The sequence below is a fragment of the Neoarius graeffei genome, chromosome 15, assembly GCF_027579695.1.
Source record: "Neoarius graeffei isolate fNeoGra1 chromosome 15, fNeoGra1.pri, whole genome shotgun sequence".
NCBI lineage: Eukaryota > Metazoa > Chordata > Actinopteri > Siluriformes > Ariidae > Neoarius > Neoarius graeffei.
Genome location: NC_083583.1, coordinates 27849122 through 27867779, shown reverse-complemented (window position 1 = coordinate 27867779; position 18658 = coordinate 27849122).

Below are 18658 nucleotides of genomic sequence, written 5' to 3'. Positions count from 1 at the left end.
TTTTCCAGTGAATGGCATTTCTATACCGAAAAAGATAAAAACGAAAAACATTAAGCGTAAAATTTTGACCTGTTTCCACACATGCTGTGAAAATTTGAGGTCAATTTAACAAGAATTGGCAAAGTTATTAGATTGTGAAATGAAATCAAATTTTTTTGAAACACTGTATTATTGATAGAAAAACTCAAATTTGGTTGAAAACAGATTTTTTTTTTTTAATTGAATTTGGTTTTCCAGAATTTATCTTTATCAACTTCCACCAGATTTTTCCAGACTGGCTAACATATTAAAGAGAACAAATGATGTAATCGTGGCATTTTTAATGCGCTAAATAAGGACAGGGGTCAATAATATGGTCAAGTCAAGTCAAGTTTATTTGTATAGCGCTTTTAACAATAAACATTGTCGCAAAGCAGCTTTACAGAATTTGAATGACTTAAAATATGAGCTAATTTTATCCCTAATCTATCCCCACTGAGCACGCCTGTGCCGACGGTGGCAAGGAAAAACTCCCTCAGACAGCATGAGGAAGAGACCTCGAGAGGAACCAGACTCAAAAGGGAACCCATCCTCATTTGGGCAACAACAGACAACATGACTATAACATTAACAGTTTTAACATGAAGTCAGTTTCGTTGATGTTATAAACTCTTCATTGATGGAAACTTGAGTGCAAAACTGTTTATGACAACTGCAGTCCTAAAGTTAGCAAGTCAACTGTAGTCCTCAGTCATAAAAGCATTACTGTAAGTGTCCAGAGCATCTTCCAAGTGTGACTTTCAACTGTCCACATGGGGCCATCCTCCACAGGAGCGATGCGATGAGACTCCAACCAGACACAGGGCACCAGGATGGATCAGGCAGGTCTGAGGAGCAGAAGAAGTCAGCATCTCAATCTCAGGATTGACATGTAACTCAGAGGGACAGATTTGGGGGGGTGGGAATAAAACGCAGGTTGTTAGGTATGCCCAATGTCACCTGAATAAGTAGGAACAGTATACATATTGCACTGAGTACAAGCAGGGATTCCAGCAACTAACTATGACAGCATAACTAAAAGGGGAGAGCCAGAAGGTAACACAGGCATGAGGGAGCCCCGGGACATAAAGCAGCCAGCCACTACACCGTCAACAAACTCGAGTGAGCAAGCGAGTGGGGGACTGACAGCATCCATACATCCCAGTTTACCAAAACACTCTATGCCTGAGAACCCTCCAGATCTACACCTTTACCTCATAAACACCATTAACACAAGGCTTGACTAAACAGATATGTTTTCAGCCTAGACTTAAATGCTGAGACTGTGTCTGATTCCTGAACATTACTTGGAAGGCTGTTCCATAACTGTGGGGCTTTGTAAGAAAAGGATCTGCCCCCTGATGTAGCCTTCACTATACGAGGTACCAACAGATAGCCAGCACCTTTTGATCTACGTAGGCGTCAGTGGCGACTGCTGGTTTTTAAAACAGGGGAAGCCCATTTTACGCATTCATCGTAAAACCTGTAGGCCGGATATCAAAGCATAGAAAGGTGTGCCCCATTAGCATAGTGAACTAGACAACCCCACCTAGTGGCAGAAAGTATTTTTGCTTGTACATTTCATGTTATAGTCTGGCTTGCCAGGCTAGTGCCTCATATCCTTAATCAAAAATATCAAACATCCAAAAATCACTGGCTATTCAACGAAGAGCCTTGAACATCATACTCTGATATGCAACACAGAGTCTTTAACACAACACCCAGCTGTGCAACACATCCTTGAACATCTTCTGCAACACAGTCTGGAAATTCATAACCAGGTAGGCTATACAACACACAGAACCTTGAATATTATACCCAGGTATAACCTATAACACAGAGCCCACCATTCTCTTAACATTACTGAACAATATACACACTTCAGATTCATGAACATTATATGATGCACACTATTTATACACAAATTCTGCCCTCCGCTCCTTTTCCAGAAAATGGTCTGTGACCCTGTCATACCAGCTGGTTGTGCTTATACGAGCACCTTCATCGATGGCATGTTCCACCCTGACCCTCCCCAGACAGCTAAGTCTTGCACATGAAGTGACATGCTCATTGCTCGTTTCATGCCTTTTGCAAGCCCTTTTGAAATTCACCAGGTCCCCAAACCCATCTTTTGACCAAACTAAATTTCCCTGAGAGGGCTTCATCAAAAGACATGGCCAACAGTACATTTTATTAGTCACAGGAGACCCAGCCAACCAGTTCACATTTTCATACCAAGACACCTGAAAAGACCTGTTATGACCTGCTGACTTTTGAATGAGATTAAGCTTGGGCTTTGGTCTGCCTTGCTCTTTAATTCTCACTTTCTCCTCATATGGCAGAGTGTCAAAACGTTTTGACAAAAGCATGTCCACGACGTTTGCCATTATAGCAAATACTAGATACCAGCTGTTAGCAGCTAGCACTGCAGATCCCAATAAGGCTCAAGCTAGCCTACAACCACGTTGATTGAACTACAAATGAAATAAACAAGTGAATTCACGAATGATCAAACTGATAGAATGGATGAAAGTTAACAGAGCACAATGAGTAATATTTACATTTATTTACAGAGTAATGTACAGAGACATCAATGAGAAGAAACGTTTATATGAAAAGAAATTCGGACAGCACTTTGGCACATGACTACACTTTCTCGACATCCGCTAGGGACTGACTGATCATGCTTACCGTGTTCCTCGCCGACGCCGAAGTACAGTGACCGCCCTCCTCATGTCTTTCAAACACCACCTCCAATAATCCTTTATCAGCCCAGCTTCTTGGCCCTCCCATGTCCCGTTTACCCCCAGAGATACCCGGCTTCCCTGGAAGTGACGATTTTGTCGATTTTAACCAATAACAACTAGCCGAAATTGGCTGTTCAGAGCCGTCTCGTAGACTGCAACGGATACCCAGCTGCCAGCAAAGGTGATTCTCGTAGCGAACTGCAAGTTCATCAGACATCACTCAAATAAGTTACAGGATGACATAGGGATAGTTATGAATGTAAATACAATCTTGGGCATATATTATGTTATGCAAGTTATTGTTTTAATGAGAATTCAACATCGTAGACGCCGCAGTTTGGGGAGAGAATTTTAGGGGAAGTTCGGCTTCCCTTGTTGTCTCTGAGAAATCGCCCCTGGTAGGCGTGGTGGGTCATAGAGGACCAGAAGTTCTCTCAGGTACTGTGGTGCGAGACCATTCAGTGCTTTAAAGGTCAATAGTAGTATTTTATAATCAATACGAAATTTGATTGGGAGCCAATGCAGTGTGGATAAGACAGGGGTGATGTGGTCATACTTTCTAGTTCTAGTAAGGACTCTTGCTGCTGCATTTTGAACTAACTGGAGCTTGTTTATGCACTTATTGGAACATCCAGACAGTAAGGCATTATAATAATCCAACCTGGAGGTAATGAAAGCATGAACTAGTTTTTCCACGTCATGTAGTGACATTAAATTTCTTATCTTAGCAATATTTCTGAGATGAAAGAAAGCTATCCGGGTGATGTTATCAATGTGAGTTTCGAATGAAAGACTGGAGTCAATAATCACTCTGAGGTCTTTTACTGCTGCACGTGAAGAAACAAAAAGGCCATCCAGAGTTACTGTGTAATCAGAAAACTTACTTCTAGCTGCATGTGGTCCTAGTACAAGTACTTCAGTCTTGTCAGAGTTAAGCAGAAGGAAGTTAATAAGCATCCAGTGTCTAATGTCCTTCACACATTCCTCAATTCTATTAAGCTGGTGTCTCTCATCAGGTTTTGCAGAAACATACAACTGTGTGTCATCAGCATAACAGTGGAAACTAATACAATGTTTATAAATAATATCACCCAGAGGTAACATATATAAAGAAAAAAGCAGTGGACCCAAGACAGAACCTTGTGGAACACCAAACTTTACCTCAGTATGTCTAGAAAAATCACCATTTACATCAACATACTGATAGCGATCAGTTAAATAAGACCTGAGCCAGGAGAGGGCTGTTCCCTTAACTCCCACAACATTTTCTAGTTTATCCAGAAGAATGAAATGATCAATGGTATCAAATGCTGCACTAAGGTCAAGCAACACAAGCAGTGAGACACAGCCCTAATCAGATGTCAACAGTAGGTCGTTTACTACTTTAACCAGTGCTGTCTCTGTGCTATGATGAGGTCTAAATTCTGACTGATACATTTCATGGATATTATTCCTATGTAAATATGAGCATAACTGCTGTGCCACAGCTTTTTCAAGGATCTTGGAGATAAAGGGGAGGTTTGATATTGGCCAATAATTGGACAGCTGACAGGGATCGAGGTCAGGTTTTTTAATCAGGGGGTTTGATAACTGCTAGTTTAAATGATTTGGGTACATAGCCAATCCTAAGAGAAGAATTTATTATTTTTAGAAGTGGTTCAATTACTTCAGGTATTATCTGTTTGAATAGATGTGTAGGTAAGGGATCTAGTACACATGTTGAGGCTTTTGATACGGAGATTAATGAAAGTAATTTAATTTCTCTAAGGGGAGTAAAACATTCTAATTGCTGATCTGATACAGTTATATTGATACAGTTATATGAGTGAACTTCTGCTCCTCTATGACCCGCCACGCCTACTTAGATCAAAAGGTGCAGGCTATCTGCTGGTACCTCGTATAGTGAAGGCTACATCAGGGGGCAGAGCCTTTTCTTACAAAGCCCCACTGTTATGGAACAGCCTTCCAAGTAATGTTCGGGAATCAGACACAGTCTCAGCATTTAAGTCTAGGCTGAAAACATATCTGTTTAGTCAAGCCTTTTGTTAATGGTGTTTATGAGGTAAAGGAGTAGATCTGGAGGGTCCTCAGACATAGAGTGTTTTGGTAAACTGGGATGTATGGATGCTGTCTGTCCCCACTCGCTTGCTCACTCGAGTTTGTTGACGGTGTAGTGGCTGGCTGCTTTATGTCCCGGGGCTCCCTCATGCCTGTGTTACCTTCTGGCTCTCTCCTTTTAGTTATGCTGTCATAGTTAGTTGCCGGAGTCCCTGCTTGTACTCGGTGCAATATGTATACTGCTCCTACTTATTCAGGTGACATTGGGCATACCTAACCACCTGTGTTTTCTTTCTCTCCCCCCCACCCCAAATCTGTCCCTCTGAGTTACATGGAGTCAACAGGAAATCTTTTGGTGGAGACGGTGGAGACCTCGACTGGCTATCGTAGCCTGCAGGGAATCGGCCGTCAGACATTCTGTCGCATGTCCCAGACCCGGTGAAATGTAACTGAATTGTCTTGGCCAGGCCTAAGGGTCCCATCTGCATCTCATCATTGCTGAGGAGTGTGCTCCCATCACCCAATCAAGCATCCAGCCAGAGCAGGTCATGATATATTTTTTACCATATTAACATGCCATTGTGTGTTATGCCTGATGTAAAGACTCTCGTCTCTGCGAGCCTACCACACAGATTTAATACTTGTCATTTTTAGGGCATACCTAACAACGTGTTTTCTTTCTCCCCCCCCCCCCCCCCCCCAATCTGTCCCTCTGAGTTACATGTTGATCCTGGGATTGAGATGCTGGCCTCTTCTGCCCCTCGGACCTGCTTGATCCATCCTGGTGCCCTGTGTCTGGTCGGAGTTTTATCGCCCCACTCCTGTGAAGGACGGCCCCATGAGGACAGTTGAGGGTTATACCTGTTCAAACTGTTAATATTATAGTCAGGCTGTCTGTTGTTGCCCAAATGAGGATGGGTTCCCTTTTGAGTCTGGTTCCTCTCGAGGTTTCTTCCTCATGTCGTCTGAGGGAGTTTTTCCTTGCCACCGTCGCCACAGGCTTGCTCATTGGGGATAGATTAGGGATAAAATTAGCTCATGTTTTAAGTCGTTCAAATTCTGTAAAGCTGCTTTGCGACAATGTTTATTGTTAAAAGCGCTGTACAAATAAACTTGATTTGATTTGATTTGATTTGATATTGTTAACTACAGGGTCACTTACATTGTCTGACCTTAAATTAGTAGTTTGAATTTTTTGTCGGATATTCTCAATTTTGTCATTAAAAAAATTCATGAAGTCGTTGCTACTACATACTACAGGTGTGCATGTGTCTATAGTGGACTTATTCCTGGTTAATTTTGCTGCAGTATTAAATAGGAATCTAGGATTATTTTTGTTATCTTCTATTAGGGAGGAGAGATATGTTGATCTAGCAGCACTAAGAGCTTTTCTATACTTCAGGAAGCTCTCCTTCCATGCTAATTGGAACGCTACCAATTTTGTTTGACGCCATTTATGTTCCAATTTTCGAGTGGTCTGTTTTAAAGTGCGAGTGTCATCCTTATACCAGGGTGCTAATTTTTTGTCTCTGACCATTTTCCTTTTAAGAGGAGCTACATTATCTAAGTATGGCATAACATTGACTCTAAGCATTCAGTTGCCTGATCAAGTTTTGACAGTGACCCAATCAAAGTTGATAACTCTGGGTGATCGTTTATAAAGCTCTGTGCAGTAGTTGACTTGAATGTATGTTTAATACAGTAGCATGGAGATGAGATAATGATCTGAGATAACTTCAGACTGTGGAAGTATGACTATATTTTCTACGTTTAACCCAAATGTTAGTATTAGATTGAGGGTGTGACCACCATTATGGGTCGGTCCTATGACATTCTGATTAATCCCTACTGAATCTAAAATGGACACAAATGCTGTTTTCAAAGGGTCTTCTGGGTTATCGAAGTGAATATTAAAATCTCCAACAACTAAAGCTTAGTCTAAGGAAAGAACCAGATCTGAGATCAAATCTGCAAATTCAGAAAGAAACTCAGAATATGGCCCCGGGGGCCTGTAAATAATAAGTAATGGAATTAACTGGGTAGACCTATTTTTCGAGGCCACATACATTATATGAGTATAACCAGGTTTTTGTGTTACACCTAGATAATCATTATAAATAACCATGACACTTCTTCCTCTGCCAGTTAGACGAGGCTGGTGTATATACAGTTGTGCTCATAAGTTTACATACCCTGGCAGAATCTATGATTCTTTGACCATTTTTCAGAGAATATGAATGATAACACAAAAACATCTTTTCCACTCATGCTTAATGGTTGGGTGAAACCATTTATTGTCATACGACTGTGTTTTCTCTTTTTAAATCATAATGACAACAGAAACTACCCAAATGACCCTGATCAAAAGTTCACATACCCTGGTGATTTTGGCCTGATAACATGCACAGAAGTTGATACAAATGGGTTTGAATGGCTACTAAAGGTAGCATCCTCACCTGTGATCTGTTTGCTTGTAATCAGTGTGTGTGCATAAAAGCTGAGTGAGTTTCTGGGATCCAGACAGACTCTTGCATCTTTCATCCAACCACTGATGTTTCTGGATTCTGAGTCATGGGGAAAGCAAAAAATTGTCAACGGATCTACAGGAAAAGGTAGGTGAACTGTATAAAACAGGAAAGTGATACAAAAAGATATCCATGGAATTGATAATGCCAGTCAGCAGTGTTCAAACTGTGATTAACAAATGGAAAATCAGGGGCTCTGTTAAAACCAAACCACGGTCAGGTAGACCAACAAAAATTTATGCCAAACAGCACAGAGACGAGCCTCAAAACTTCTGGAACAAGGTAATTTGGAGTGATGAGACCAAAATTGAACTTTTTGGCCACAACCATAAACGTTACATTTGGAGAGGTGTCAACAAGGCCTATGATGAAAGGAACACCATTCCTACTGTAAAGCACGGAGGTGGATCGCTGATGTTTTGGGGATGTGTGAGCTACAAAGGCACAAGAAACTTGGTCACAGTTGAAGGAAAGATGAATGCAGCATGTTATCAGCAAATACTGGAGGCAAATTTGCACTCATCAGCCCGGAAGCTGCGCATGGGACGTACTTGGACGTTCCAACATGACAGCGATCCAAAACACAAGGCCAAGTCGACCTGTCATTGGCTACAGCAGAACAAAGTGAAGGTTCTGGAGTGGCCATCTCAGTACCCTGACCTCAATATCATCGAGCCACTCTGGGGAGATCTCAAACACGCAGTTCATGCAAGACAGCCCAGGAATTTACAGGAACTGGAGGCTTTTTGCCAAGAAGAATGGGCAGCTTTACCATCTGAGAAAATAAACAGCCTCATCCACAACTACCACAAAAGACTTCAGGCTGACATTGATGTTAGAGGGGGCAATACACGGTATTAAGAACTGGGGTATGTAAACTTTTGATCAGGGTCATTTGGATGTTTTTTGTTGTCATTATGATTTAAAAATAGAAAACACAGTTGTTTATCAAAAAATGGCTTCACCCAACCACTAACCATGAGTGGGGAAAAAAGTTTTTGTGTTATCATTCATATTCCCTGAAAAAAGGGCAAGAAAGCAAAAATTCTGCCAGGGTATGTAAACTTATGAGCACAACTGTAACTGTATCCAGGAGGACTAGCTTCATTTAATGGTATATATTAATTTGGTTTAATCCATGTTTCAGCTAAACAAAGTACATTAAACTCCTGATCAGTAATGAGTTCATTAACCATTAGCGCTTTAGATGTAAGAGATCAATAATATGGTAACTTGATACATAGTTATATCTACAATCGATTAGACATATGCAAAATTAATAAAACTGATACAAATACATGTCAACGTGTGACATGAAAATCATGCATCATATATATCCGTCCATCCTCTGTAGCCACTTATCCTGTTCTACAGGGTCGTAGGCAAGCTGGAGCCTATCCCAGCTGACTACGGGTGAGAGGCAGAGTACACCCTGGACAAGTCGCCAGGTCATCACAGGGCTGATACACAGACAAACAACCATTCACACTCACATTCACACCTACAGTCAATTTAGAGCCAGCAGTTAACCTAACCTGCATGTCTTTGGACTGTGGGGGAAACCGGAGCACCTGGAGGAAACCCACATAGACACGGGGAGAACATGCAAACTCCACACAGAAAGGCCATCGCCGGCCACGGGGCTCAAACCCGGACCTTCTTGCTGTGAGGCGACAGTGCTAACCACTACACCACCGTGCCGCCCACTACACTTATTGTATATTATACTATTTATTCCTATGTAAATCGTGAATATGAGATGGATGCATTACAACTGATATTTTAGGTGCATATTAAGCATATGGCTTTCCACACATCATGAGTTCCATAAGCGAAGCTGTTGTTTCTCACCTACAGTGACGTAAGCTTCGGGCAGGAGTTGGGGTGAAACTCTGAAGAAGTGATTTCAGGGAAACTGTAGCCAATATATTATATATGAAATAAAAAAACCCAGAAATCTAAATGCAGTATTTAGTGGTAGATAGACAGTGAGCAGACATACAGTTATCAAAAAATGGACACAATAATCTGAAGCGCATTACAAGAAAATGTTATTGAACTCTTACTGAATACATAGAGTCTATATTGCTAGCCCTATAATTAGCATGCAGATGATTATGATATCGGACGGCACGGTGGTGTAGTGGTTAGCACTGTCGCCTCACAGCAAGAAAGTCCTGGGTTCTAGCCCAGCGGCCGGCAAGGGCTTTTCTGTGTGGAGTTTGCATGTTCTCCCTGTGTCTGTGTGGGTTTCCTCCGGGTGCTCTGGTTTCCCCCACAGTCCAAAGACATGCAGGTTAGGTTAACTGGTGACTCTAAATTGACCGTAGGTGTGAATGTGAGTGTGAATGGTTGTTTGTCTCTATGTGTCAGCCCTCCGATGACTTGGCAACTTGTCCAGGGTGTACCCCGCCTCTTGCCCACAGTCAGCTGGGATAGGCTCCAGCTTGCCTGCGACCCTGTAGGATAGGATAAGCGGCACTCTTATTCAGAGTGACGTACAACATACCCAGAACAACCTGGGGAGCAGTTGGGGGTTAGGTGCCTTGCTCAATGGCACTTCAGCCATTCCTTCTGGTCCAGGAAATCAAATCGGCGACCTCTAACCATTAGGCCATGGCTTCTCCTAGAAGGTCTAGAATGTCTTTATAGGCTGAAGCACCACTTCACTAGAACTAAGGGACTAATCCTAAAGATGTTGCAGCATGACAATGGCTCTGTGTACAAAGCGAGGTCCATGAAGACATGACTGCAGTGGTTAGCGCTGTCGCCTCACAGCAAGAAGGTTCTTGGTTCAAACCACGCAGCTGGTTAAGGTCTTTCTGTGTGGCATTTGCATGTTCTTCTCCTGCCTGTGTATGTTTCTTCCAGGTGTTTCAGTTTCTTCCCACAGTCCAAAGACATACAGATTAGGTTACCTAGCTACTCTCAATTGTCCAAGAGTGTGAATCTCTGTCTGTCTGTCTGTCTGTGTCAGACCTGTGATAGACTGGCGACCTGTCCAGGGTGTACTTTGCCTCTTGCCCAGTGTCAGCTGGAATTAGAGATAAGGGTAAGCGCTTAGAGAGAAACAGTATGAATGAATGAATGAATGAATGGTGTGGGGGAAAAAGCCTTCACAGAGCTCTGACCTCAGCTTGAACTGAACACCTTTGGGATGAGCTGAACTGCAGGCTTCTTCACCAAACAACAGTGCCTGACTTCACCAAAGCTCTTGTGGCTTAATGGGGAAATCCCAAAAAAGCCGTCTCGTGTACATGGGATGAAATAAATCTTGAGTAAAAAGGTTTTTTTTTAAACACTGTTCACACAGTTATTGGTTTTATTTGCACCCTCCTGATAGTTTCAATATAATTCTGTGAATTCTCTTTCTCAATCTCTTAATTTAAACCACAGTGACAGTGGCTGGTTTAAATCAGATTTGAATATGCATATGAATATAAATGAAAGTGATAAAAGTGTAGCACAGTGCTGCCCAAGCAACCTGCTGTGTCCTACACACTTCCATATTAATAAACAAAGCCTTTCTTTGTCCTGCAACCTTCACATCTTGATGCACAGCTCTAGTGTAATCCACCAATGTAGAAAAAGAGCATCATATCGTAATGCACAGGACAGTTTAGGTAATTATGCAATCATGTGCGACGTAGAAAATAAATTAGACAATGTAATTGTGCAAAGATGGATCAACTGACTTGTGATGTATACCATTATAAATAGCAGCATATGAATGTAGTATCATAGCACCTGCAAAGATATGTTTCAGGAGATCCTGACAGGACACATTTATCTCTGAGCACCATCATTTGTTATCTCTTATCTCTTGACATGTGTTCCTTGTATTTATGTGATGTTCTTCTCATTCATTTCTGTTTATCCCATCACTTCAGTATCAGTTTTATGGAGGTGGCTAAAATGTACCAAAAAGGGCAAGGTGTCTTTTTTTTAAACGTATTTTTTTTTTTTTTTGTAAAATGCTGAACCCCGACAAATCAATATCATATCTGTGCCTGCTCAGCAGTTAGGATTTGGTTGGTGGCACACAGAAATGGATTTGTGGATTAGAATGAGGCATACAGTATGCCACTCAGAGTAAAGTTTCAGACTCTGTTGGTATTACTGATCATTTATAACACACTTAGGTTCAATGCTGTTCTTAACTTCTGCAAATAATCCCAGCGATTGTGAGAGATTCAAAGGGAATCTTCAGCCACTAGTTCTTTCCCCTTTTGGACCAAATGATGAGACGCATGAAGCAACTGAGTCATGTGACATTTAGCTTCTGAAATACTGAGTCAATAAGCCGCACTGATGAGGACATCAGGCAAGGATGTGCAAAATACAAGGGAAAAAAAAGTCAATCAAAATTCTGTCCAAAGCAAAACAAGAGACTCAAAGGATATTTCTGCAAGCCATTGTGTGTACTACTGTAAATAATAATAATAATAATAATAATAATAATAATAATAATCTTGAAAAGACACCACCACATTGAACAAACACTGATATGTACTCAGGATGTAACTGGATGCTAATTCGGAATTAACGGATAATATATTCTAAGTGTGCGTGTTGGTGTGTGTGTATGTGTTCCAGAGAGTGAGAGCAATTTATCTTATGATTCTGAGATTTTAACACATTACCATACTCCAAGGGCGGCACGGTGGTGTAGTGGTTAGCACTGTCGCCTCACAGCAAGAAGGTCCGGGTTCGAGCCCTGTGGCCGGCGAGGGCCTTTCTGTGTGGAGTTTGCATGTTCTCCCCGTGTCCGCGTGGGTTTCCTCCGGGTGCTCCGGTTTCCCCCACAGTCCAAAGACATGCAGGTTAGGTTAACTGGTGACTCTAAATTGAGCGTAGGTGTGAATGTGAGTGTGAATGGTTGTCTGTGTCTATGTGTCAGCCCTGTGATGACCTGGCGACTTGTCCAGGGTGTACCCCGCCTTTCGCCCGTAGTCAGCTGGGATAGGCTCCAGCTTGCCTGCGACCCTGTAGAACAGGATAAAGCGGCTACAGATAATGAGATGAGATGAGACCATACTCCAAGGTCAAAGCAGATACACCTTTCAACCATTTTGTACTTTTAAGCAATGTTTTGCTATAATATTTTAACAGTATAATTAATAAATGATAATGATTTCACTAACAGTGTTTAGAAAGCTGCCCGGAAAAGCTCACAGAGCATCTGGTTGAGATTGGAGGTGTGCAAGATTCGAGGGATGGAACAAAAAAAAGTTATGTAAACAGGAGGTTTTTACTTTCTTGTCAATGAACAGTGAGATATGAAACGTGGGCTTGAGCAAGTGGTCTGAAATGTAGCTCATAGGACAAAGAAAGATCATATTCATTAATGTGAACATGAGCTGCCAGATGCGTTTCGCTTTCATCTGTTCTTCCTTAGTAACTGCCTGGTCAGGGTCAGTGTGGTTTATTTTTGGGCTGATAATTTGCTAGTTTGTTTATATTTTGCGAAAGAGAAAATACCATGGGCAGATACAAACAAAAGTGATAATTGTCTGAACAAGATATATTAAAAAAAAAAAAACCCAAAACACTCTACTTGAGACCAGTTATGAACTCGAGTGATGTAGCTGAGGTTGAATAACTGTCAGAGCCAGAATTCACAGTGCTGGTATTTTTTTTTTTGTAAACCGAGTATTTTCCAGTGTTTTCAGCAAAAAGTAGGATTCATACTTAATTAAAAAAAAAAAAAGGTTTAGGCCATGCCCTCTTCAGATATAAATCCAAACTCAGACCTGAACCTTTGACAGTACTTGGAATTAAGGAACTGCACAGGTACAAACAATGTAATGCCACTCAGAGGTTACCTCAGTAGTTCTTAAAGTTAGACGGCCTTTCGATTTCATAAAATCGGTGAACTTTAGTTCCCTCTGAAATTTGGTCATTGTGATATATGTTTATTTCTGTAATATCTCACAGAATATCAGGCCATTCTGTGGCTGGGAAGTTATTTAATTTGAAGGGATTCCTGAGCAATTAATGTGCATGAAATCGCTCACTTTGCTCAGTCAAGCAGACAGAGGAAGTCCGTATGCGCATGTGCAGGTTTACCTTTGTCCATGCACTGAAAGTTACATCATTCTGTCGCTAAACGAACAGCTGATCACACCGAGGTGCTTGCTGACCTCCAATATTTATTAGTTTGGCCCTGCATTTCCTTTCCTTCGTAAGCATAATGTATTTTCTTCTCGCTTTCCATTACTGTAGTCAGTCTTTCACGTTTCATTCGCACACTCATGTCCTCCATTTTTCTCTCCTGTTTCAAATTTGTATCCCACAATGCCTTGTGCGAACGGGGAAAGCCCACCACATGATGCATGACGTAGTATCTTGAATTGGGTCATGGTGAAGCAGGGAAAAATAGCTGAGAATTTAGGGCCACATGGCCCTAAATTCATTAATTGTTCTATTTAAAAAAAAAAAAAACTAATAAAATTGGAAGTCTGTGATTTGAATTCAGTAGTTTTCGCTCCACTAAACAAAAATAATTGTGTGTCAGGGGAAAATTCTTTTTGTGACCTACACTTGAAAAATCTGAAAGGCAGTCTACCTTTAAGGACCAATTATGTTAAATTATTTCACTACATTCATTTCTCTGGGTAATTAATTTAAAAAAAATAATGCAGCCTTGAGGATGCCATCACAGTCAAGAGTATTTAACCTCAGACAGACACTGATGCTTTTGGTAGTGCAATCTGACTTCTGGTCCCTCGTAAATGCACCTCGGTAATTCATTGCATATAATGGACAGGAACCTGATCAATATTGACCAAGGCACTGGCTTTGTAAACATTTAATTGCACTACGTTCAGACTGCAACCTGAAACGACCCATATCCGATTTGTTGTGAAATCCGATTTTTTTGTTAGGCCGTTCACATTACCAATTATATGAGACTTGTATGCGATCTCCAATATGAACGGAAAATGACCCAAAAGTGTCCCGCATGCGCAAATTGACACGTAATAAGCACATCTACGTAATACGTAAACAAAAAAAAGCTCACTCTTCAAGTTTGCAAGTAAAGCATGGAGATGAGGCGAGACCTGGCGATGTGGTTTTTGTGGCGGCGGCGGAACTCGCACAATAATCTGATTAATGTGGGCAGCAGACTAATGAGACCGAAGGTGTCAAATTACTGGAAATTTCCAGAACAATCTAATAATCTTGTAATACAGGATGGTTTAAGTTATAAATCAGTTATAGAAACTGTTTTATTTAATCAGGCTAACAGATCAACATCCAGGTCCCTACCAAATCCACCATTAGCTTGATCTCATCTCTCATCTCATTATCTCTAGCCGCTTTATCCTTCTACAGGGTCGCAGGCAAGCTGGAGCCTATCCCAGCTGACTACGGGCGAAAGGCGGGGTACACCCTGGACAAGTCGCCAGGTCATCACAGGGCTGACACATAGACACAGACAACCATTCACACTCACATTCACACCTACGGTCAATTTAGAGTCACCAGTTAACCTAACCTGCATGTCTTTGGACTGTGGGGGAAACCGGAGCACCCGGAGGAAACCCACAAGGACACGGGGAGAACATGCAAACTCCACACAGAAAGGCCCTCGCCGGCCCCGGGGCTCGAACCCAGGACCTTCTTGCTGTGAGGCGACAGCGCTAACCACTACACCACCGTGCCACCCCATTAGCTTGATCAATTCTATAAAAGTCTATTTAAATTCTGAAAACTGTACAAATGTTGTTGTTTTCCACCAAAGAGGCGGGATTAGCCAACGCAGAATAGTGACATTTGTCTCTTGTTGATGACGTGTAGGTCGCATGAATGCGACCTGTCCGGTCAGACTGCAGTCGCATGTGAAAATAACGGATATGCATCGGAATTAGGACCACATATCCAAGCGGCCTGGGTCGCATGTGAAAAAAATCGGATCTGTGTCGTTCAGATTGTCAATAACAAATCGGATACAGGTCGCATATGGGCAAAAAAATCGGATATGGGTCGTTTCAGGGTGCAGTCTGAACGTAGTCTTGGTGTGTAGACACTGTGGGAAAATTGATTCATGTAGGTGGATCTACAATCTCTGACCACTTTATTAGGAACACCCACCCACCTGCTGTTTTATGCCGTTATCTAATCAGCCAATCCCTTGACAATAGCACAATGCATAAAATCATGCAGGTACAAATTAAGAGCTTCAGCTAATTAATATTCACTTCAAACATCAGAATGGGAAAAATTGTGATCTCAAACTGTGATTTTCACTGTGACATGGATGTTAGCTTGAGCCAGATGGACTGGTTTGAGTATTTCAGAAGCTGCTGATCTCCTGGGGTTTTCACACACAACAGTCTGTAGAGTTTATACAGAATGGTGTGAAAAACAAAAACCATTGAGTGAGCGACAGTTCTGTCACAAATCTCAGCATGCAACAGCAGGAGACCACGTTGGGTTCCACTCCTGCCAGCCAAGAACAGGAATCTTAGAATCATGAACAAGTTCCGATTAAAGTGGCCGTTGAGTGTACGTATACTGAACTAAGGAAAGGTGTATTGTTTGCACGTCATGAGCCGCATTATTACAGGTCTGTTTGAGTGTGCACATGGTGGAGGAATAGGAAAAGCAATGGCTCTCATCTGACAATCAACCAAATAATGTTTTTGAGATTAATCTCCGAACAAACACTCATCTGGTCATGAGTTTTCCTTCAAGTGATTTGTCTCACAGTCAGCGAAAATGTGTTGGAAATTGATTATTTGTTGGCAGTAATGAAGAAATTGACATGCAAAGCGTTTTAGTGTGCTTTTGCTGGAGGGCCAAAATAATCAGTCCAACAAACCTATATGCATTTTGAGTGTTCTCATTTGTAATGCATGAAGGTTGCTTTAATGAAGCAATTTTCCATCTTACCCATTCCTTCAAGCAATGGAAGCAGAGATGAGCCTCTACCTTTTTACTACCTTTTATCAGGATTCTTTCATTCGAGCTAGTACTAAAAGCAATAAAGGAAAATTACGGGTCCAATTACTTTTAAACAACTGATTTTAATACTGCATTGCAATAGTGATCTGAATACAACAGTCAGATAAGACTGAACAGTTTTAGCATCGTTATGTAATTGGAGTTTTAGGGTGATAGGAATAATTTGAAGAGGAAATAGTAAGAATAATCAGCCAATATCTGTATCACACTCTGAGAGAGAAATGGCATGAGATTAAAGGGTGTAATTAATCTTCCAAGTGATGTTCAGGGACATAAGTGGGTCAAGTGGCCAAAATAAGATGGAAAATATATGTACACCCACATGTGAGTGCACATCGAGGGATGACTGTTCAGGGGTTTTTGTTTTCCTGACTCTTATTAATTGTGACAATGTTTTACACCTGCCAAATCAAATTCCTTATACATGGCTAATAAGAGTGATTTTGATTGTGGAATGAGATACTGCAACTCACCAAAATGGTGGATGTGTGTTATCCAGGTCATCATGCTAGCAAGTTATTAGAAATTCAGCAAAGATGAGTCAGTCTACAGGAGAGTGGTTTGATCTTTAGATTCCCAGTGTTCATCTGCAAGCTTGAAGTATCTTCAAAACAACATTTTCACTGAGCACAAGGGTCCATCAGTGACAATGTGGCAGCACTGGGATTCAAACTGACATCCTTCACTTTAGTCATCCAGATCCTTTAAATGCTGAGCCACCACTGTCCTTTATGTATAGTTTCAGAAAGTTTACAATTACAGCTTTGAGATGCCACCTTTTCATCTCTGACCTTGGTGTATTTCTGAGACTCAACATACCGAGAAAAAAGGAATGAGAAATATAATCTATTCAGCATATTTGACATTAGGATGAACATAAAAATTTCACAAATGGTCATAAAATCAGAGGGAAATAATTAAAGCAAATAAATAATACATCATACTTCGATTGTCTTACTATGTCTCGTTTAACATTTGCCACCTTCATCCTACCCACACAGTAATCATTAAGGATTTTCTGTGGAGTCTGTGATCATGTAGGGTTTCAGTTTATTGGATTTCACCATCCACTTTACCATCCACTTTATTAACAACACCTGCAATCTGCAGATTCATGCAGTTATCTAATCAGCCAATCATGTGGCAGCAGTGCAATGCAAAAAAATTATGTAGATAAAGGCCAACATCAACATCAAACATCAGAATGAAGAAAAAGTATCATCTTTGTGACTTCAAATGTGGCATGGATGTTGATATCAGATTGACTGGTTTGAGTATTTCAGAAACTGCTCATCTCCTGGGATTTTCATAAACACACACGTGGTTGATAAGAGAGATCAGAGGAAAACGACCAGATTAGTTCAAGCTGCCAGGAAGGATATAGTAACTCAAATAATCACTCTTTACAACTGTGGTGAGCAGAAAAGCATCTCAGCATGCACAAAACATCAAACCTTGAAGTGGATGGACTACAATAGCAGAAGACCACACTGGGTTCCACTCCTTTAAGCCAGGAACAAGAATCTGAGGCTATCATGGGCACAGACTCACCCAAACTGGAAGGTTAGAGGGGGAAAAAAATCACCTGGTCTTTTTCCAGTCTTCAACTGTCCAGTTTCGGTAACTCTGATAGCCTCATGGCTGACAGGAGTGAAACCCAGTGTGTGGTTTTCTGCTGTTGTAGCCTATCTTACAATTACAATGTCCTCTTTTGATTGACTGATTGATTTTTATAATATTAGAAATATCAAAGAAGGCTTTTGTGTGCTAAGTAAACAATATCACACAAGCAAGAGTGCTGTTATACTGAACGTCATTATTCAGCCATACAACAGCATGTCGGTAATCACAGCAGTGTTGATATTCAGTAAAGCAGCATGATTGCAAGTGTGATATTGCTTTTATTTTTGCTCCATTGAGGAAAATAGTTCCCAAAGAAGCCGCAGGTGGAAAGAGTGTAACAATATGCCTTGCAACACTTAGACTAACTGACAGCCCATAATAATAAGTGTAGTAATGGGTTCAGTGTAAAAAAATATAGCAAGAATTCTAATTTTATGTAGCGAACACAGATAAGTGGAGTGATACAAACAATGAAATGTACCAGTGTTGTTATACTAAATATCAGCACTCTTGCTTGTTCAATCCAGTTTGTGGACTGGAACTAATTTTTGTATAATTAAGTAATAATGCATGAGGAGTAAGAGTGCTGTTATAGTGAATATCAGCATGGCTGTGTTTCAGCTGTAGGTAATCACATATGGGGTTAACCCAATCCAATGCAATGCATATAACAAATAAGCTAAGCAAATTTTTGATAGGTAAAGCTAATCTTAAGGT